Source organism: Neolamprologus multifasciatus, chromosome 6 (assembly GCF_963576455.1).
Source record: "Neolamprologus multifasciatus chromosome 6, fNeoMul1.2, whole genome shotgun sequence".
Classification (NCBI taxonomy): domain Eukaryota; kingdom Metazoa; phylum Chordata; class Actinopteri; order Cichliformes; family Cichlidae; genus Neolamprologus; species Neolamprologus multifasciatus.
In genome coordinates this window covers 39,937,719-39,961,824 of record NC_140444.1, presented here as the reverse complement: position 1 = coordinate 39,961,824, position 24,106 = coordinate 39,937,719, and the positions used below count along the sequence as shown (strand labels likewise).

The following is a 24,106-nucleotide window of genomic DNA, read 5'->3' as shown; positions in this document are numbered from 1 at the left end:
GTTACCCACCAGCTGGGGGTTTCAATGGTCACTCGACCCACCGAGCAGCAGAATCCCGCTGTCTTTCGCTACTCAGGTTAAACATGATATACAAGTCACTCGAATAACTTAAAAATGTAATTGTTTGGCTTTTTTCGGTGTTTTATTTGTTCCGGAGTAAATCTGTTTGGCTGAGATCAAAATTATTAGTTTAGATTAGATTAAATAAAGCTTTATTAATCCACCAGGTGGGTTCCTCCAGGATTTTTACACAGCTGAATAAACGTAAAAAAAAAAAACCCCGTTAAAAAACCCTGATTAAACAGAAGTGTGAGACGGTCGAGAATTTACGCCAGTGTCCTGTTATATTTTAGATAGCAAGGAGCAGACGGCTGAGTTTTTTAACTCCACCGAGACAGCGGTGACGCAAATCTGAAGGCTAGACTGTCCCATTTCACAGCCTCGCACTTCCGGCCTTCTCGGTCTTCGAAGGACCCGGCCCACGTAGACCACGAAGGCCTGGTCCTCCGAAGGATGCAGCCTACGTTTTGGGACACAGCTATTATGTCCCCCTTCCCAACCGGTCAGTGTTGCATTACCCACAATTACCACAAGTACTGTCTAACATTCAACATGTCACAAATAGTGAAACAAACTACATTCTTTAGCAATTTTCTGCATGACCAAATGTCATAGCACAATCCAAATAAAATAAATTCAGTTTATATCCCTTATATTTCCCCGACTGAACCAAATGAGTACCATACACCCCTCAATCATATTATAGCGCTTCACATTTTACAACTTAAACAGTCAATAACACATTATAACTCAGCGGATTTGAAGCAAGTGTGAACAATTACTATTCTAAATGAATTACTATCATTTATTTACTTTAATTTAGGTCAGAAGGTGGACCAAATAGAGAAACATTGAGGGGAATTAAATACAACCTTGAACTTGAAAGAAAAAAAAACACACAAAACAAAAAATGAACACATACCAGAGTGAGCAGTCATCTTAACAGGTATTCAAGCTGAACACTAAACACTACTAAAACCTCAAATGCAGATTGAACTGATGCTCACAATACAGTAATTATGAAATCAAAACAGGAATTTGAAACTTTGCAGAGCAATAATCAAACATTAAGCATTAGAACAACAATCAAACCAAACACAAAATATGATGTAAAATCCTGAGTTGTCCGCAGAACGTTTTTAAGGCCCATCATAGTAATTTTGTTTTGTTGTTGTTGTCCTGGAGAAGATGTGACTGGCCAGTTGCCTATGTTAAGACTGGTTGGACCTGAGCTTGCAGAGTAATTTCTTTTATATATATATATATATATATATATATATATATATATATATATATATATATATATATATATATCCCATGGCTCCATGGTGAGTATGAATAGGTTCATGATTCACGAAGCTCCATGGAGCTTCTTCAGGCTGATCCGGACCTAGGTAGCTGGAAAAAAAAAAAGATAAAGTTACTGTTGTGTAGTTTCCATCTATACCATTGTTGTCATATTTAAACATTTTGCTTGCTTGCAAAAAAACCTCCTGATGATTGCTTTGGTTGCTAGCAGATTGCTGCAGTTGCCCATAGTTGGAATAAATGTCCACAAACACTTGTTAACTAACCACTGAGCGTTAGTGAACTTCAAAAAGTAGAGCACAAACTACTTACGGAGAATCGGTGAAACTGAGAATTTAACTCACAAATACAGAAGCAGAAACTTCTTAAATGGTCTGCACCATACAACAAGCCATGACATTACCTACACTAAATATGCAGGAAATGTAATGTTCCTACAGTGAAGAGGTTTAGTCCGGTAACTGCAAGTAGCTGATGTGGCCTAACAGATCCTACAATAACACAGAGAAAACCCCCAACAACTAGATTTGCCCTTTCACCAAGCACTTGGTGACAGTGGGGAGTAAAAACACCATCTCAACAAGATCCAGCCTGATCTAGTCATAACCACAGTATATTTAAAAGGAACGTTTCAAGTCAATTTTTGTACAAAGTTAAAGAGAGGTGAGGTATGGTATGTGCTTGGTCAGTTGGAGTTTCAGTAAAAATTCAGTATAAAGTGTATCTAAATCTGTTACACCACTGAAACCTCTGCACCACCTGGCCTTCCACTAACCCTGAACATGCTTTTATCACATGGGATGCCTATCAGCCAAAATGGTTTTTATGTAACACATTTGAAGCCCTCCTGGCTATAGTGAGTGTATATGACAGAGAGACAAAAACAAAGAGGCAGCACTGCTAGTCCAATCTTCTGGTTATAAAAACACAGCAACCGCCAGCACTGGCAGATCCTTGGCCCAGCTAATATTAAATCCTTAAAAAAAAAAAAAACCCCACACTATTCTATATAAGGTCATTTAATCTGACTTCCAAACATGGAAATGAAACAGTCAATCACATGGAGCATGAAATATTTAATAAAAACTGGTCTTTATTTATGGCAGATCACCTCTCACATCATTGAATGTTTTCAGATGGGTCTATTGGAGCCCAGGAGAATGTCTCGGTTCAAAGAGATCTCCATATCAAATATCTGACATCTTGATTCACTTTATTAAAGTACTGTGTGTGTAATAGAGCGATATAGCTTTCAGCGCCATTTCCAAATGTATGCTAAACATCATAATGAAGAGATGCATGGTGCACCTATTTATTCTGATATTCTGAAAGATTAAATAAAAGGTCTGAAAAGGTGTAAGGGACACAGCAAAGACAAAAAAGAAGGCTAACTCCCTAGATGTTTGTCATTTTCCAAATAAGGCAATATAAAGAAATATGCTGTCTTTGTCTGCCCATTAGAAGTTGTAATAGTAGTCATCTACAAATAGCACTGATGAAAGTGATTTGATACAACAATTAAAACTGAGTGAGCAAAAAATGTACTTCACCCAATTTTGATGTGAAAGAGCTCACTGCTTTGGACCAGTAGGTTTGACTACGTACAGGAGAGGCAAACTGAATGAGACTCAGGCAACTGTGACTTTTGAAAATGCCGGCTTTTGTATTTTACTCACCCAGAAAACTTTACAAATAAAAGTATCTCTTTTTGGTACCAGTATTTTCCTCAGTCACAACTCTGTGGTTCAATCACAGTAATCACTTTAAAAAAAAACCTTCCCTGGGTGCACCCTTCTAAATGTACAAAGTTCACGTTCAAAATGAACCACAATCTCAATTACCGAAATCCAAATGGCAACATTCATTTGCAACTTTATAGACTTTGTTAACAAATTGCAACAACCATTGAGCTGGAAAAATAGATCCAACCGCCCACACCCACTTCCCTTCCTGTTCGTGGGATGTATAGAGTCCATAAAAAGTCCTTAAAATAAACCGTCCGTAAGTCCAGGGGGATGTGTGTGAAGAAGGGGAACAGCAAGTTCCAAGTGGCGTGGTGTTTTTTTTTTTGTTGCAGCTGGCCTACCACACTCTGCTGTGCAGCACAGAACAAAGTCAATTGGTCCATCAACGGGGTTGGCTCGCCATTGATTACAGGAGTTTTTGCAATGCATCAAAAGGAAGACACAAAGGGAAACAAAAAAACCTGACCTGTCAACGACAGTGTCATAGGACATATTAAGTTCTCAAATAATCACAGTTCACTATCACCTAAAATGTATTATTTGCAACATTACCCATGTTACAAATTGAAAATAAACAGTAAAACACACAATAATCTGTGCATCAGCTTCAAATGCTTTTTCCCCAATAGATTGAATAAAGTTTTCCACAAAGTGTTTGTAAACAATTTCCCAATAAACACTAGAACATTTAGCCTACAATGGACTCATGAAAAGTGCAGATAAACAATGAACAATTAAAACACTACTCACTGATCTCAAAAAAGAATGTGCTAGAGCGCGAAATGGCGCAGGAATGAGGAAATGGCATCGTCTCTAATTCCCGACCTTCCTCGACCAAACAATGAACCAGCTAGTTACTTGTCTTAGCAGTACACATACAATAAAGCGATCTTTCATAAGCAGTGAATACTAACTCTTCCATTTGTATAACTTTTCTTTCCCGTACCTCGTTTCAATGAATCTCCGTGTCTTTTCTCTTGCTAGCGTGGTCATGGAGGATTCGCGAGAGAGGAGGAAAAGCCTGCGCTCTCTCAGACGGAGATGGCGGGCGGGGCTCTGCACCACGTTTCAGCAGCTCATTGGCTTAGAGCAACTCACGTCTACTCCAGAGCAGTTAACTCTTTAACTGCCGCACCTATGGCTTATTCACTATAAACCGAGTGTAACTGCTGAGATTAATGATCTTTTTTTCATTTTGGTACATTTTATCCAAGCCACCCTTAGATATGGGTTACAGAAGCAACATTCAACAGCAACAAATATATTGTATCTATTTAGCTTATTGATTTATTAGAATGATGATGGATCCACCCATACAAAAGGTCCCAGACTTGATCGGATTTTTTCCAGAGGTCTCAATATCACAGTCACCCGTGCTCTAGATGTTGGTGTCTCTGATTATTATTGCATAATTTCAGTTTATTGTTTACCTGTCAAAACAAATATCAACTGATTTATAGATTAGCTTTATATGGCTGCCCTCACAGTTGATACAATTCACAATTCAAGTTTCAAAATACTAGTTACCAGTACTGTGATCATGTGAGGAAGCGAGTTTCTCAAATTATTGATCACAGTGCCCATGTCAGAACTGTAAATATACAGTTACGTAACACGGTCCACCAAAATCACCCTGAACAAACAGTGAAACATGGTAAGAGATGGTAAGGTAAAGGTGGCACAATCTGCCAGAGAGCTGAGAGAAAATACAAAAAACCCCCCCAAAAAACTAAAAATCTATTTTGAAATCTATACAAGTGTACTTGACTGTTACAACAACCTGACACATTGCACCTATGAAAGTCCTAACATCCTTCCCCCACCTACCACTCTCACTCATGACCAGGTTCAGAGACAAACTAGAAGACTCCGCTCAGGCAAGTCTGCTAAGTTTCTAAAGCTCAACCAGCCACTTTCTTTACTGTAAAAAAATTGAGAGATATTAACCAGCATTGGATATTTTTTCTCATGATCACACTCTTAAACCTAGTAATCAAACTGCAAACGTATTTAAACTAGGTTAAATATAGCATTTAAAATAATTAATGCATTCTGTTGGAGAAAAAACTTTATTTGCTGGTAACAAAATACAAAACTACGAGAACAATGTAGTATATATGTTTCCTGTTAGAAAAGGTAAATACATGGAACTGTCTGAGCCTCACAAGTCTAATACAATAGCTGAAAAATAACAGCTATTTCCATCATCTAACTCACAAACTAGAAAAGGACTTTCTTTCATGAAATCTTGCCATCATTCCTTTGTGTAGAGCACAGCGTGCGGACATATGCTGGTGTTTTCAGATGCTATGGTTATATCCTTTCTTAGGTCATCATACATCTCCCAGATGTACGGGGTCCTGTTACAGAATGTCATATAATGCCCGAGTGTTTCTGGTGTTGGGCCCTCCTGAAATGTAGTGACTGCTTTCGGTGTGAATTTCTCTCCTTGAAGTAGCAGAGTGGATGGGAATTCAGTAAGCAAAAACCTTTTTGGACTGTGAAAACTGTGCTCCAGAGTTTCTGTAGAGCATTTTCCAAGGTCTGTGTCAATCCATATAAGCTAACCTTCAGTCGAAGGTGAGCTATGCCAGAAGCTGAGAGGACTGACAGATCAATGGAAACAAAAGGTATTTGCCTTGTGTTTGGTGTGTAAAGTTTGCAGTACTGGGAGGAACACTGTCTTGTGAAGTGAACATTTGGATTTTCCATCATTGTTTTTTGAATTACTGTGGACACATGGTACTGTGCATCAACACGATGAACACCAGTCTTCAACTGAACAGGGCAGAATATTGAGCTCAGCACCTCTGCCCTCAATGAATAGGCATGTTGAGTGACACCCTTTGAAGCCAGGGATTTCACAAGCTGGAATACTTTATTCTCCTCTGAACTATTCAACATGTTTTGAGCAGTAAGACTGTCACAGTAAGCACAGCACAGACTTTGACAGAAGGCATCAAAGGCACAGGTGTTCATGACACAGTATTGTCCTTTGCCAAGTTTTACTGGTTGTTGATTATTTCCATTTTTTAACAGCCCTAGCTTTACTTTTTTCTTTTTCACAGCTGGATCTGAGTGGAGCCATTCAGGACAAGGGGAGAGGTATGAGGTCATTTTCCTCTTCTTTGGTGGAACTGCAAGGCCTCTCCAGTTTTCCAAAGCTGCTGTTTCTTCAATGTCCATGTCTGTGTCAATTTTGGGCTCCTTATCATCCACTTCCTGCTCCACAAAGGCTTTGTGTGGATCCTGATGCTTCACTGTACTGTCTGTCTGGCAACCTCTGCTTCTTTTCGTATTTGTTTTGCAGAACAGATCCGCATGTTCCCTTCAATAAAACCAAGATGACGTGTAATGAATTTATCTATCCTTATAGGGAGATTTTCATGCTTGAACAGACCATGTTTAATGTTCTTGAACTCTGCTTCAACATTAGCTGAAGTTGCAGTGAGCTCTGAAATAGGGGAACCATTACTCCAGTCCAGAGTGGTAGGTATCCTCCCAATCTAGTTAGGTGTGGGGCGAGCTCAGGTAGATAGTGCATATTGTCTCGATCACCATGAACTTCAGCATGGCACCTGCTCCCCTCACAAATATCTGCCACCCACTGCCTTAAGTCAGTGTTTATTTCTGTGCATGGATCCAATCTAATGTCGTCTTCTTCCTTGTCATCAGAAACAGACATAGTCTCATCTGCAATTTTTCTTTTCAGATTTGATTTGGACACTTCTGACATAATGGGGTTTCCAAAACTGTCACAGCCTTCTGTCTCACTTAATGCCACAATAGCAATGCTGCGTATTAGGACCTTGCTTCCTCCAAGGATTGGGACTTGACAAGTTGTGCCATTGATCGCACGTAGAAATCCCTCACCCGATGAGGGTAAGGGATTTTTTCCGAAGCAAGACACCAAAGCATTCATTAATGTAGCTCTTCAAATCTGAATGATGTGTTAAAGCCTTAACTAAAGCACCAAGTAAAGCTAAGGAGAAATCACAGATGGCCTCCTTTGGGATTGGTGCTCCAGCACGAATCCATTCCAATAACCATCTTGTGATTGCCTGGACATCATGTCTCTCTGACAACATTTGCACCACTGGGACGTGAGAGTTGTCCCTTCCTGTTAACACACCTTGATACAGGAAGATATTTCCAGACAAACCATTAGGCCTGAGAAGCTTTTTTACAACTGAGCCAGTCGCATCAAAGGCGACTATGGGCTGCTTTTCAGTCTTGTACATCAGCATTTGAGTTTGACTCCAGTAGTGACAGAAGAACTTGTCTAATCCAATGTCCCAAATGCTTCCACTGTGAGGGGAACTGTATTTTAATGAGTGGAGAGACAGTATTGGGTTTTTATGAGCAACATCTAGTTGATTTTGTTCGTGTTTGGCTTTGTGCAGAGTTGTCAAATTTGGTAGATGGCTTGGCTCTGGATCACCAAAGTCCATCAGCTTTGCTGCCTCTGATGCTCTCCACACATGGGGCTGCAGTCTGCCTTCACAAAGTTCTTTCATTACTTGTGCCCGCAGACTTCCGGACATGGCACTCTTAGAAAAGCCAGTGTGCATGGATTCATCCGTGTTTGCCATTACACACTTCAGCACCATTGGGCAGTGATTTTCAGGTTCCTTTTCACATGTAATGTACAACTGGCCACTACACTCTTTGTAAAAGCCTCTGATTTTAATAAAACAAGATACAGTTCTGGGGTACACCTTGGCTCGTTTAAAAGTAATGGTGCATGTACTTTTAACCTCTTTTCAGATTCCCTGGTTTACAACAGGAGTCCATGTACCTGGCTTCAAAATTGTGTATTCCCTTTTTTGAAAGTATTATTTTTGTATGTGACTTTATGTGGAATCACATGTATCCACTGTTCAAATGGGAGCTCCACATTGAAAGTCTTGCAGTTTTTGTTTTGAAAAGGAGAGCTGCTTTGTTCAAAATCATTATCATTGTCACTGCTGTCTGTGTCAGTCAGTCTCTCTTCATCACTGTAATCCAGAGCAGCCCATACATTGTGTCTGTTTAATTTAACAAAAGTGTAAAGAGCTTTTGGTGTCATCTTTTCACCAAGTTGTTTGCATAGATTTTGCCATATGTCATTACTTGGAGTTGAAACTTTTCCATTTTTTATGACTGCTTCTTTAGAAGCACGGAGGACTTCAAATACTGCAATTTTGTCCACCACTGATTTCTTTGGCATCTGTCAGGCAAAAATTAAAAATGTGATATATTACTGCTATAATTTGGTTATAACTTTAATTCTACATCTTTAAGTGGATATAAAATTACTTACTTTGATTCACTGTTTTGACGTAGTGAATTGAAGTGTTGATGATTGCTGTTGCTCATGGAATATAGCTTAAAAATGAAAATAAGATAGCTAGCACATGTTTTCTTCAACTCTTGTTTTTTTCTCTCAGAAGAAGAATGTGTATGATAGCACCCCCTGGTGATCACAAACCAAACACAGGTCGCTATGTTTGTTTTTTTGGCAGAGTTGTACCAGTTTATTCTTAACAAGATCTAGTTCAAAATTCATTTGATCGGTATAAAAATGAATGTAGTCAATGTTCAAAGCTCATCATCAAAATACTTGTAGATAAATCCAGGCTCTGTTGAGATAAATCTGTGTCTGTGTCAATCCCACACGTGTTTAATAGCCCACTCATTTAATAGCCCTTTGTGACCATGGCTACAGAAGTTTGACTCCTGCAAAAAATATAGGTCGGCCCTTTCAGGTAACATTGACAGTTACCTAAGATTCACAGTTCTGTAGGCTGTTTGGAGCCTTTGAGTTCAGATTTGCTGAATCACTGAAGTGCACTCCTGTGTATGTTAATTTTATACAACTTGCTCATGACAACCCACATACAAATGACAGCACTTTTGTTAATATTAGCATTTGACTTAAATGCTACAGTTCACATATTATTAGGTTAATGTTTTAACAACCATTAGCATTTTAGCATATACCCTGCTGGTAGCACACTAGATGGAATAAGGTAATGTTAAGAAACATGGTAGTCAGTGATCCACAACCAGCTTATTGGCTCAAAACACCTTATCTAATTATAAACTGATACGCACCTACTGGCATGCCCCTTTAAATTTCTTCATAAATGTTATTTAATGTTATTATTACGGCAGCACGGTGGTTAGCACTGTTGCTGCACAGCAAGAAGGTCCTGAGTTCAATTCCACCATCATGCCAGGGTCTTTCTGTGTGGAGTTTGCAGGTTCTCCCCGTGTTTGCGTGGGTTCTCTCTGGGTTCTCTCCAAAGACATGCAGCTTGTGGTGATAGGTTAATTGGTTAATCCAAATTGCCCATAGGTGTGAATGTGAGTGCAAATGATCGTCTGTCCCTGTGTGTTGGCCCTGTGACAGACTGGCAACCTGTCCAAGATGTACCCCGCCTCTTGTCCTGTGACAGCTGGGGTAGATTCCAGCACCCCCTGCGACCCTTAAAAGGATAAGCCGAAGCAAATGGATGGATGGATTTATATTAATATCTTTAAAATAATAGCGCCACAAACAAATTTTTTGCAGCACAAACCAGCTCAAACATAGCACAAACCTGTGACATCAACTTTTGTTTGATTTGGGTGATGTGGGGGGCTGGTTGACCTTTTGACGTTTGCATTTTCATTAATATCTTTAAAAAAGAGGCAGCACAAATGACAATTTTAGCAGCACAAACCAGCACAAACGTTTGACATCAATTTTGTTCAATTCCATTAATGTGGGGGGGCTGGTTGACCTCTGATGACCTCTAGAAATTTTTATCAATATCTTTAAAATGAAAGCGGCACGAACGACAATTTTTGCAGCACAAACCAGCACAAACGTAGCACAAACGTTTGACATCAAATTTGTTTGATTTGGGTAATGTGGGGGGGCTGGTTGACCTTTTGACCTTTACATTTTCATTAATATCTTTAAAACAGAGGCAGCACAAACAACAATTTTACCAGCACAAACGACAATTTTACCAGCACAAACGTAGCACAGTTGATTGACACCAGTTTTGTTTGATTCCATGGGGGGGCTGGTTGACCTCTGATGACCTCTAGAAATTTTCTTGAATATCTTTAAAATGATAGCAGCACAAACTAAAATTTTAGCAGCACAAACCAGCACAAACATAGCACAAACGTTTGATACCACTTTTGTTGGATTTGAAGAAGGTGGGGGGGACAACTTCACTCACATTCAGTTAGGTTACCAGCCCCACCTTGGAGCTGAGGATGCCATCATCTACCTACCCATGCATCCTGGGGCAGTAGGTTGAGGGTTGCAGATGCCAACAGACTCAATTAACTGATCCGCAAGGCCAGTAATGTTATGGGGATGGAGCTGCACTCTCTCAAGGTGGTGCCGGAGAGGTGGTGTTGGAGAGATGTTGTCCAAGATAAGGCTAATGTTGAACAATATCTCCCACCCACTCCATGACGTGCTGGCCAGTCACAGGAGCACATTCAGCCACATTTCACATCTTCTAGACTGAAAATAACAAATAAATAACTTTACAGTTTACAGTTTATTGTAAAAAGCCAATTATATATATATATATATATATATATATATATATATATATATATATATATATATATATAAATATTTCATCATAATATTCTGGATATTTATAATTTACAATAAGCTATATTTCTTATGTGTTTTTTTTTTTATTTAGTGCAGTCTGTTACTGTCTTGGAGCCACTGTAATCACATAATTAGGGATTAATAATGTATTCTGATTCTGAAGATTCAAACAGTTCAGCAGTCTGTGAAGTTATGCTCAATGTGTGCCAGCAGGGGGAGACATTCACCGCAGTGCAAGAGGTACAAGGAAAAGAACAGACAGGGGAAAGGCCAAGTGGAAACCCAAAAGGAAAGAAAGAGAAGAGCATGGAGATTTAAAATGTGGAGGATGTGAAAAAATACAGCACAAAGGCACAGAAAAGTGCCCCACTAAGAATTCAAAATGCAACAAGTGTTAAAAGGTGGGTAATTGAGAACGGAAACGTCACAGCAAAATATTTACAGAAGTGACAAGGGAGACTGCTGCACAGACACCTTATTTCCTGGGTGCAGCCACAAAAAGAAACAGGGCTGATGAACAATGGGCAATACAGTTTACAATTGGAGCAATACAAGTGAAATTCAAAATAGACACAGGTGCCGATGCAAACGTAATGGGACAAGAGACATTTAATAAATTAACTCCCAAGATGGAAATAAAGCCTAATGTTACAATGTGCAGTCCGGGTGGTCATTTGGTCTATTTAGGTACGTTTCAGGCCAGCATAAAATATAAAGAAAAGTTGTAATTATTTCTAGTATATGTCAGAAGTGGCCAAAATACAAACAATGTGCTCAGAAGAAACACAACAATGAAGACAGGGCTGGTGAACACTTAAAACAGAACCTGTTAAAATCTAGTAAAAAAAAAAAAAGCTCAGCCATGCAGAGTGCACACTGCTCATGTGTTCCCCTTGCCTCTTTTGTAAAAAGTAAAAGAGGAATTAAAGCTAATGGAAGAGAATTATGTTATTGAATTTGTGATTGATCCTTCAGACTGGTGCGCACTAATGGTGCTGGTTCCTCGGAAAAATGATTTACATCTGTGTGGATTTGAAGAATTTAAACAAAGCTGTAAAGAAAGAGAGATATATTCTCCTGACTGCAGAGGAAATTACTGCAAAACTAAGTGGGCCATAATGTTTTCATTACTAGACGCAACCTCCAGATTTTGGCAGATTTCTCTTCACACTGTAAGGGCGACAAGTAGGGCTGGGCCATATCATACCATTCACAGTAATACCGGTATAATGTTGGGCAACGATAAGAAAATGAAATATCGCAATAGAATATGGGTAAAACGCACATGCGCAGTGCCTTTGTTTTCATATGCGCATGGCGGAAAAATCATTCCGGCGACAGAGAACGAGAAGGGCGAAAGCAGATCATTGAATGAAACGATGAACCAGAACTGGTTTGTAAAAATGCTGCAGCTTCAGTGGTGTGGAACTGGTTTAGCTTTCGTCCGTCAGATACACAACAAAGCACTATTTTTGGTAGAGCATGCTAGCAGGCCGTCGTTATTACCGTGTTGTTTGGAAAATCAATTTTCCACACTTAAAATCAATCCTTTGATTTTTCTGAAAATCGACAGAGCCCCTTATAAAACCGTGTGCCTTATGTATGAACTCTGGTTGTGTTTACTGACCTCGAAACGATTTTATGTACATGGCGCTCGAAAATCTGTCAAATGTTTCAGTACAACTTTGCTAAGCTACGAAGCCGCACCGCTTGATGGATTGTCGGAGCATTACGGTTATCATAGGCGGAGCCTCGCGGAGTGATACGTACTGTGCTTCAACATAATATTACCGTATTGTGTGTGTATAACCTCTTTTTAAGTTTTGTGGATATTATACATGGTTATGCTGAGGATATGTCGGCCAGTTTCCACTGGAAATGCCTTTTGTGTCATGGGCTGGGTCTGTGACCCAGTGTTTGAGTTCTTATATATTTTGGTATTTATTTGTGCCCTAGTTTAGTTCATCTAGTTAATTTCGAGGTTGCTGTTTAGTCCTTTGTTTCTTAGCTGTTTATGTCATCTCCTCCTGTATTCAGTCTCCCTGGTCCGTGCGTCTTCCTGTCATGCGTCATCAGTGTTGGGAAGGTTACTTTTAAAATGTATTCCACTACAGATTACAGAATACATGCCCCAAAATGTATTCTGTAACGTATTCCGTTACGTTACTCTCATTGAGTAACGTAACGGAATACGTTACAGAATAATATTCTGAATACTTTGGATTACTTAATATATTATCATGGTTTTTACAACTACATGAATGTACTATTTCTGTGTGACTTATTACTATTACTGAAGGTCTGCGGCTCCGAACCGTAGTAAAGGGACCTTCTGGCTAATACGTTGGGTTCGTGTCGGGCTTGTAGCTGAAAACTAGCTTTACTTTGTTGTCTGGGTCAACTTTGCTAGCGAGAGACAGAGAGAGGCGTTGAAAGGCTGCTCCAACGGAACTTATTGTTTCGGAGGAAAACACGAACAAAGTGTACAGTCGAGTCTTAATAGCTTACTTACAACTGGGCTCGTCAAGCACTCTTCTTGGCTGCAGTGGTTATTATTATATTTACATGCTTCCAGCTCCCGTTTCTGCTCGATGACAACTCGTACTTTTCCACTCTCATTTTTCTCCCTCCTTGCGCTCACAGACACATAACGAGTATGGCAGTCCATTCTCCCTGCAGCACAGACTACACTGCCCATGAGGCTACATTCTTTAGGGCTATGCCTGTAGCATTCAGCTTAGCACAACAACAACAACAACAAAAAGGCGCTCTCTCACACAGGAAACATAGTCGCAGAGAGACTGTGTCACCATGGCAACCGTAACGCTGCCGCCTGGAACAACAGAACATAGCTATCAAACAAAACCCAAACAGTCCTGACCCGCCACAATATGAAACAGGGAAGTACCACCGTGTAATCCATTTATTTCAACAAAGTAACTGTATTCTAAATACCACCTTTTTAAACGGTAACTGTAACGGAATACAGTTACTCATATTTTGTATTTTAAATACATAACGGCGGTACATGTATTCCGTTACTCCCCAACACTGTGCGTCATGTCTGTGTAGTTATGTTCAGTTCAGGTCACGTCTAATCCCCATGTTTCCTGTTTTACTTTGAAAGTCTGTGTCTAATGTCAGTGTATGCAGTTTCACTTTCCCTGTCCTGTCATTAGGTTCATGTGTATCAGCTGTTCCCCCTCATGTGTTTCCACTTCCCTTGATCATCCCTTATGTGTATTGGCACATAAGGGATGTTGGCTGTGTCCCAATTCAGGGTCCGCACGCTTGAAGTACGCGCACTACGCGTACTACGTGCGGTGCGTACTATAAGTACGAGAAGCACGGAAGTGAGAGGCTTGTGAAATGGGACGGTCTAGCCTTTGTCGCGCTGTTCAGGTTGCCTAGCAACCATGATACTAACTGCGAGAAATCTTACATACAGCAGTGTGTGACAAAAATGAAGGAGAAAAATGTTTTGTCATGACATCACTTTGATTAGTTGAGTATCTGAGGCTGAGACCACGGGACTGTAAAACATGATTATTGGGCTTCACTTCTGTACTGAACAGTCATTTCAAGAGTAGTTAGTAAATAACAATTAGCTAATAATGTTCATGAGACTAAAATCATCTCACTGTGATAATGTAAATATAATACACACAATACAATATTATAGTATTGTCAGATTATCATGAGTGATATATATATATATATATATATATATATATATATATATATATATATATATACATATATATGTCCGAAGGTCGGACGGTCCTGATCCCCAAGGACCCCAAGAAGGCACCAGTCCCCTCCAACTACCGACCAATATCCTGCCTTAGTACTACATGGAAGCTCCTGTCAGGCATCATATCGGCTAAGATGAACAGGCACATGGGTCAATACATGAGCGGGACACAGAAAGGAATTGGCAAGAATACCAGAGGCGCAAAACACCAGCTACTGGTACACAGAACAGTCAGCCGAGACTGCAGGACCAGACTGACCAACCTGTGCACTGCCTGGATTGATTACATGAAGGCCTATGACTCAATGCCCCACAGCTGGATACTGGAATGCCTAGAACTATACAACATCAACAGGACCCTAAGAGCCTTCATCAGGAACTCAATGGGGATGTGGCGTACAACACTAGAGGCCAACTCCAAGCCCATAGCACAAGTCACTATCAAGTGCGGGATCTACCAAGGAGATGCTCTGTCCCCACTGCTGTTCTGCATAGGCCTGAACCCCCTCAGTGAGATCATTAACAAGACTGGCTACGGATACCGACTACGGAACGGAGCAGTTGTCAGCCACCTCCTGTACATGGATGACATCAAGCTGTATGCCAAGAGTGAACGAGACATCGATTCACTGATCCACACCACCAGGCTATACAGCAATGACATTGGAATGTCGTTCGGGCTGGAGAAGTGTAGTCGGATGGTAACAAAGAGAGGGAAGGTAGTCAGAACTGAGGGGATTGAACTACCAGAAGGCAACATTGCAGACATAGAGGACAGTTACAAGTACCTGGGGATCCCGCAGACGAATGGGATCCATGAAGAGGCCGCTAGGAAAGCTGCAACCACCAAGTACCTGCAGAGGGTCAGGCAAGTCCTGAGGAGTCAGTTGAACGGTAAGAACAAGATCCGGGCCATCAACACATACACCCTGCCCGTGATCAGGTACCCTGCTGGGGTAATAGGCTGGCCAAAGGAGGAGATAGAAGCCACTGACATAAAGACAAGAAAGCTCCTTACCATGCATGGAGGGTTTCACCCCAAGTTCAGCACCCTGAGGCTGTACGCTAAGCGGAAGGAAGGGGGCCGGGGACTGGTGAGTGTCAGCACCAACTGACAGCGTGCTCAGTGAATACCTCAGGCAGCAGAAACCCAAGAAAGAGGAGGGAGACGAGGAACCATCATGGAAGGATGGTTCCTCGTGCAGGGGTATGTACCGGTGGTACATAATTATCAGTTTGCGATAATTTTCAAGCAAAAATTTAGTATAGCGCTTTCAGATCCAATCGTGCAGGCCTGCTTGTAGGAGAGAAAATTGTCAAACAAAACTTTCAGTGCACTGTTCAAAAATAAAATACCAGAATAACAACATATATAAAATTGTAGTCTTAGGACTTGTCCCAGAATATTCCTTCTCTAAAATTAAAACACACCAAATCTAATTGGCAGGTTCAACTTGGTAACAAACGAAAAATGTATCAGCCAGTTAAATCCCCAAACCTTTCATATCCATGCATTTTGTACTTATGTATGTCATTTTATTTACCTTCCCCCTTTTTTCTGAAACAAAACTCAATTTGCTCCACCTTTTTGTTTCAGAAACACCTAAATAAAGATTAAAAATTCTCTATCTTAGTCAGGCACAGCTAAATCCTAATGCTTGCGAGTTACCATAGGCAACCACGCTGTGTGTTGTTAACCCCTTCTACAGGTACCTTCTTGTGATGTGTGCACTTCCTGTATGATTTTGTGCTACCCCCAGTACATGTTGTGTGCATGTGAGGTGTTGCCTTTCAATTTTGTCCAGCAGTGCACTATGCAAGTGCACTGCTGGACAAAAGGTATGCAACCTGCTTGTCTTCCTCCCCCTTTTGTGGTGGTCCGGACACTTTTTCAATCCTCCACTTCAAGTCAGTCGTGTGTCCTCACCTGCTCCTTCTTTCACTGTGGTCTCTTCTTCCCCAGCAGTCCAATGGCAGTTCTTTTTTTCAGCTTTGTCCTGTGTATTCTCCCACTGTTTCTTTCAGTGCCATTTTGCTCCAAACATGGCAAATGTCAAACTCAGACAGTCTCCTCAAAAGTCCCTCACCCACAGTGAAGTTGCAGCTTGCTGCAACCACATCTCCATCCATCCAGTTGTGATGATGGATCTTCTCTTTCTCTCTCTGATGTCGTTTGCCCATAGCGCTGCTGGACCTCTCCGCTCAGGATTCTGCTGTTGTCTCTTGGACTGCTGTGCACTGTTAATGTTCATGTCTGTGCTTCTGGAACTGACGGAGTGTCTTCAAGAAGAGATTAGCTTCCTTGGAGCTTGCTTTTTCAGGAGGAGGAAGGGAAGCTGCAAAACAATTCAGCCAAAACTTGGGCTGGGTGTTTCTAATTATCTTAACCTGTAATTTTCTTCTGACTGCTGCTCGTGAAGAATTGATCCAGGTCCATTTCCCCACCTGCAAGTGACACACTGAGACAACTTGATCATTCACTGTCATGGTCCGGAGTCTGTGAACTCCGTGTTTATCTTTAAGTTTATTAACATTCTGTGGTTTTGTTTATTTTGGGATGTTTGTTATTATCCCTAGCGTTTTGTGTCCTCTGTGCCCTCCTGTTCCACGTTTCAGGTTCCTATGTTCTGTCTCTACAGTCTGTGTTACGTTTGCGTCTGTGTTAGAGTTCAGTTGGTGTGTTATAGTTTCACTTCCCCTTGTGTCGTAATGTCCAATTAATTCCAGCCATGTCTCTCTCCTGTCTTAAAAACCCTGAAAGTAAGATTTTAGTTGTTCTTGATTGAAAAAAACAAAACCCTCTTCATATTAGTATTACTTATTTTCATCAACCACACTCCTTTCCTTTGTGTCCACTAAGGGCAGCGGGTGACCTGCAGTATCACCCTCTCCCCCTAGTTGGAGACAATTCCCTCTCACAATACCACACTCTTTTTTTGTTTTATTTTCATTATTTTTTCTTTTTCATCCCCCCCCCCCCCCTTTTTTTACCCCATTGTTTTACACCCGCACATCAACCTCTTAATTCACTTCTCCAACCTCTCTTTTCTTTTCTCCCCAAATGCTCTCATCTACAGGGTGGGCCATTTATATGGATACACCGTAATAACATGGGAATGGTTGGTGATATTAAAGTCCTGTTTGTGGCACATTAGTATATGTGAGGGGGCAAACTCCTCAAGATGGGTGGTGACCATGGTGGCCATTTAGAAGTCGGCCTATTGTTTTTTCAATAGGAAGAGGGTCATGTGACACATCAGACTTATTGGTAATGTCACAAGAAAAACAATGGTGTGCTTGGTTTCAACATAACTTTATTATTTCATGAGTTGTTTACAAGTTTCTGACCACTTATAAAATGTGTTCAATGTGCTGCCCATTGTGTTGGATTGTCAACGCAACCCTCTTCTCCCACTCTTCACACACTGATAGCAACACCGCAGGAGAAATGCCAGCACAGGCATCCACTATCCGTAGTTTCAGGTGCTGCACATCTCGTATCTTCACACCATAGACAATTGCCTTCAGATGACCCCAAAGATAAATGTCTTAGGGGGTCAGATCGGGAGACCTTGGGGGCCATTCAACTGGCCCACGATGATTAATCCACTTCAAGAAACTGTTCATCTAGGAATGCTAGGACCTGGCACCCATAATGTGGTGGTGCACCATCTTGCTGGAAAAACTCAGGGAACGTGCCAGCTTCAGTGCATAAAGAGGGAAACACATCATCATGTAGCAATTTCAAATATCCAGTGGCCTTGAGGTTGTTCCAACAGTCTTGGAGGGATCCATCCAATGTGGGTTAGTGTCTGAAGTGACTGGAGTAGTTATAGCATGCAAGTTTTACAGCAACTTAACTAATAATTACTTGTGTATATTTTGTAGGGTAGCTAGACTGCTTCTCTAGCATGTCAGTTCCTGATGCGTAAGTGCATTAGGTCCTCATTGTCTTACCCTATCTCTATAGGGAGAGGCCAGCCGCCTTTCAGAGGAAGCTAATTTCTGCCGCTTGTATCCGCAATCTTGTGCTTTATTTGTTTTATTTTAAGTTATTACAAATTGGACAGACAATTAGACAGAAAGGGAGAAAGAAAAAGAAAGGGGAAGGGGGGACAGTAAGAGAAGACACTGGGAGAATCCGTTGGATCACCTGTTAAAAGAAGAAAAAAGAAAACAAACCACAAGAAGATTCAAAAGGTTTATCCATGTAACAATCTGCTAGAGGATGTGGGGAGCCACCCAAAGCATGAAGCAGACACGGAGGAGACCCAGGCCGAGACATTCACAGCCCCCCTAGAGTGCGAAAGCCCAAGGAGGACTACCGGAGAGGCAACCACGACACCTTCCCAGAAAGACCTGAGGAGAAGTTTTCCATTTAAATAAAGCCTGCAGACGAGTGATGAGCGGTAGCTAACATTCTTTAATCCAAACACACAAAGAACAGACAACCAAGCTTGATGGAGAGCCTACATGACCGCGGGGCAGGGTCAGCAGAGTCTCACTGAGCCTAGCATGGCTCTCAGTTAAATACCTTCTCCAGGAACAAAAGGCAGTACTGGTTCTTATATAGCGCTTTTCTACTCTTTCTGAGCACTCAAAGCGCTGTACACAACTTGTGCATTCACCCATTCAGACCCATTCGCACAAGCACATCTTTCTAAGTGCTATCTACATAACATTCACACACACATTCATACGCTGATGGATGCATCGGAGAGCAATTTGGGGTTAGTATCTTGCCCAAGGATATTTGGCATGCAGACTGGGGAAGCCAGGGATCGAACCACCAACCTTCCGATCAGTAGATGACCTGCTCTACCACCTGAGCTACAGCCACCCCCAGCAACAGTACACAGCTGTTTCACACCCCAACCCTTAGATGCACAACCTACCAATACCTACACTCTTCAAACATCTGAGTGGGGAAAAACAATTAGACACATGAACATTGGTGGAGATTATAATATGAAATAACACATTGTTTATAAGTTTTAAATTAAGCTGGCTATACAGACACTACACAAATACTCCACTGTGTGTTGTAATATACATGCATTTTTTTTTCTGAATAAAACAGTGATGTTTACAGCGGAAAGAAATGGTAAAAACAGCGCTTTCTAAGGACAGCGCTAGCAAACACTCTCCGCTGCAAGGGAAAAAAGAAAATGAAAAAAACACCCCTTCCCTATTTGTGTTAAATTGTGCCATGTCAACCAATCGAAAAATGATATTGCAACATGTGACATTTGGTTGTTTGGGAAGAGGGGGAAGTTTTAGGAGTGACGCAGGTGAGAGAAGGTGGGCGAGCGAAAGAAAGAGAGAGAGCAAGTTTTCACATGTGAGAGATTACTGATTTAGTGTTTAGTGTGTTTAGTGTGTTTGGAGGCTATGGTTAGTGTGTAGTGTAGTCATTGTTTTGTGTGTTAGTTATACTAGTAAATGTCACAGTTGCTCCAAAAAAACACACTAAAGGCAAATTTCAGTGTAAACGCTGTCCCCACATGTAAAACAGGAGTGATCTGTTGTCAGATCTGCAGGTTTATCTCTGTGCTGTTCTTCTCTGTCTTATAGTGGACAGAAACTATTTTTTGGAGTGGCACAAATCATTTGTGTGCCTTCTTATTTGATGCAGCACACCTGATTGTTCTGTAAATAGTTTTAAATGGTTATATAAAAAATGCCCGAAGCCTTGGCTGCATTTTTAGATAAATAGTACCATATAACTTTGTTGTTTGTGTAGCTAGATGGGCTACTCGCCTTTCTTTTTCTCTCTCGCTCGCTCTCTCTCTCTCCTGCGCTCGCTCTCTTCGCCGCGCAACTAGGTTAATTGGGAACCCACCTGCATATTGATTGCAGGGTGGCGTTAGCTCGTATAAAGCAAGCCGGTGTTTTTGTTGGATCATTCCTCCCATGCATTCGGCGCAAAGCAGCAGTAAATGCTGGCCCACTGCGACGGCCTGATCAGCAAGAGTCGATCATATGACAGCTACAGGTATGCTCTCGCTTAACCTCAGATTCCCTCCGAGCACTGGAATTTGTGTTAATAGTTTTTGCGGCCTGTTGTAGCACGGCAGTTTGTTTTATTCCGGCGTTGCAGAGAGAGGTGCTCGTGTTGTCCCCACCAATGAGAGTATAGCGCCTCCGTTCCTGGGGTAAGCCATTAAAATGACTTTTATTCGCATTCATAGCTATGAGAGTCTAAGGTTACATTTATCTGTTTTAGGGTTTGAGTGCTGTATTCGCCTCTCCGTGGCAAATCGCCCAACCTAAACCGGAAGAGTGAAACGCCTTCCCAGCCGCTGTTGTGAGGACTCCTCCTCGGTGGAGCCTGCTGTCTTGTCTTGTCTTGTCTTGTCTCGTCTTATCTTGTTTTTATTAAGTAGGCTTACCTTTTTCTGGTTCGCCTGGTTTTATTCTATTTTTATCTGGACTGTTGCTCGTACCCACGCTTCTGTGATCGGGCTGAAGCGACCCTCTGCCCGAGTGTCGTGCTGGGACTTTAAATCGCCTCGGTTGCCGGTCTCAGCCGGTGAGGAGCCAGACCGGCTTGCAATTGAGGATAATTACTACTAGCACGAGTGGTAGTTTGACCCGCGGAGTATAAGCCTTCCTGCGCGCGTGTGTGTGTGTGTGTGTGTTTCCTTTTATTAAAGTTATTAAAGTGTGTTTTAGTTTTTTATGATCTGTAGCGAGCCTGACGCTCAGTGTCCTTTTATTCTTTTAACATTTTTCTGTGTTTTATTTCAGTGAACGGAGGACGTGCCAGTAGCCCTGGGACCTCAGGTGGTGGGTCGTTATCACACTTTCTTTTGTACAGCACCGGGTGGGCTGCAGTGATTTTCCTTTTTGTGTTATTTTCTTTTGGGTCCACGGCTGCTGGTAAGTCCAAGTTCCCTGATTGTTTTATTTTCACTTTAGGACACTGTCAATAATGACGCTACATCTTGGGTTTTAATATTTTATTTATTTTTACTATAAATAAAAGTGTTTTAATATTGGAGCCAACCTGCCTCAGTGTGCATCCTTGAATCTGTGCGGCCTCCTTTTATTCTTTTTATCTATTTTTTAAAAAATGTATTTCCTGGGGGTGAAATTCCCCTCGGTGGCGTTGTCATTTTATTACTTTTTATCTAACCCCGCCGACCACTTGGTCACATTTGCAAAACTTGTGCATAATTTTTAAAAATGTACAATTTCTGTTTGCATTTCACGTTATGAAAATGATTTGTTATACATGTTTGTGGTTTTTACAGTTAAAAAATATAACTTTTTTCTTCTCAGAAGTTTTTTTTCTGAATTTAGATAAATTGTGCTAATACAGTATGTCATAATGAAAAAATAACTCCAATTTCATATATTTGAGGTTGTGGTGACAATAATGATACCAAACAAGGCGAGATAAACAGTTTTTAAAGGTGAAATATAGAGGTCAAATCAAAAGTGTCAAAAACAGACGATTATACCTTAGACCCCAGAGGGTAATGCATTCGATAGACACTACTCAAGAAAAGAAAAAAAAAACAAAAAACAGATACTGTCATGAACTGAAGGTTCACCCAAGAAATGGACCCAAATGCAGACATCAACACACGTAAAATAACTATTTACAAGAAAGTTTATTTTGGTGACAGAAAATGCTTAGCAGGTTGAGATTCAGGATAGTAAGGGCCACAGGGAATTGACGACTGGAGCAGGGAAGGATTACCCTAGCAAACTGGGTCACCGAAGTGGTCACGGCGAGAGAGGAATGGGAGGGATTTTGTAACATACGGAGAGGGAGTTATTGCATGGGTAACAGGCAGGCTGAGAGACGTTTGCTAGTGAGTGATTTTCTTACTTTGCAGGTCTGGGTTTGCAAGCTCTGAGGAGGGGAGGTCTATGGGAATTTCCAGAGAGTCTAAAAGCTCTCCTGCTGATTGCTTGCAGATGAAGTGCAGGTGAGGTGCTGGAGGTTCCACCCATAAAGGCAAGGGCCAGCTGCCACTGGTGGAAAATTCAATTCAATTTTATTTATATAGCGCCAAATCACAACAAAAGTTGCCTCAAGGCGCTTCATAGGTACAGAGAAAAACCCAACAATCATATGACCCCCTATGAGCAGCACTTTGGCAACAGTGGGAAGGAAAAATTCCCTTTTAACAGGAAGAAACCTCCGGCAGAACCAGGCTCAGGGAGGGGCGGGGACATCTGCTGTGATTGATTTAGGTGAGAGAAGGAAGACAGGATAAAGACATGCTGTGGAAGAGAGACAGAGATTAATAACAGATATGATTCAATACAGAGAGGTCTGTTAACACATAGTGAGTGAGAAAGGTGACTGGAAAGGAAAAACTCAATGCATCATGGGAATCATGTGGGTGGCTGTAGCTCAGGTGGTAGAGCAGGTCATCTACTGATCGGAAGGTTGGTGGTTCGATTCCTGGCTTCCCCTAGTCTGCATGCCAAATATCCTTGGGCAAGATACTAACCCCAAATTGCTCTCCGATGCATCCATCGGAGTATGAATGTGTGTGAATGTTAGCTATAAAGCACTTAGAAAGATGTGCTTGTGTGAATGGGTCTGAATGGGTGAATGCACAAGTTGTGTAAAGCGCTTTGAGTGCTCAGATGAGTAGAAAAGCGCTATATAAGAACCAGTCCATTTACCATTACCATCCCCAGCATCCTATTGCAGCATAACTAAGGGAGGATTCACAATCACCTGGTCCAGCCCTAACTATATGGTTTAGCAAAAAGGAAAGTTTGAAGCCTAATCTTGAAAGTAGATATAGTGTCTGTCTCCCGAATCCAAACTGGAAGCTGGTTCCACACAAGAGGTGCCTGAAAACTGAAGGCTCTCCCTCCCATTCTACTTTTAAATACTCTAGGAACAACAACAAAACCTCCCAGACACTCCCACAGACCATGACAGATACAGTATAAATTAATAATTTCAGACCTATTTGTGATCTTTTATTCCTCAGGAACATATTTGAAAAATAATCTTTACAAGTAACTGAATGAATACTTCTCAACTTACAGTTTTCACAAGTACGAATCAGGGTCCAGATCCAATCACAGCACAGAATTAGTTCTTACAGAAGTCATCAGTTAACTGAAGAGTAAGAGTGATTCACACAGAAATTTAGTCTTAGTCTTGTTTCATCTTATTGCTGTTTTTGATACGACACAAATAAAATATTGTTTGTATTGTAATATTGTTATTTTATTTCAAAGGCTTCAAGATTCAGTTTGTTCAACAGGGCAGGTTCTTAATTGACTTTCATTTAAAGAGTAGACTTTGCTATGTTTCAGTTAGCTGTTTAAGATCTGTCATGGTCCTGGGTTGTTGACCCAGGAGTTTTACATTTCTGGACTTTATACTGTTTTAAAATTCTATGTTGATTCTTGGTTTTATAGTTTCATTTACCTTTTGCCAGAGGTCACTGCTCCACTGCCTCGTCTAGCACCCGATCCTGAACTGCAGCCTGAGACTGCGCCCAACCTGTCTGAGGGTCTCCGTCTCTGTCACCACCGGCGTTGGCCACCTGCTAAGATGCCCTTCAGAACAGCTCTGTCTCTGCCACTGACCTATAAATGGTTTCCACTGTTTGGATTATTCTGCTCCTTGTTTTCTGTCTGGACTCA

At 41.2% G+C, this 24,106-nt stretch overlaps 1 long non-coding RNA gene across 1 annotated transcript; it reads right to left on the bottom strand.

The window, feature by feature from the left end:
• Positions 1–1,365: 1,365 nt before the first annotated feature.
• LOC146517703 (uncharacterized) lies at positions 1,366–4,422 on the bottom strand. The gene is made up of 3 exons (XR_014874507.1): positions 4,060–4,422; positions 3,864–3,938; positions 1,366–1,458 (listed from the first exon to the last, which is right to left on the bottom strand). It is a non-coding gene; the product is annotated as an uncharacterized LOC146517703 (long non-coding RNA).
• Positions 4,423–24,106: the final 19,684 nt, after the last annotated feature.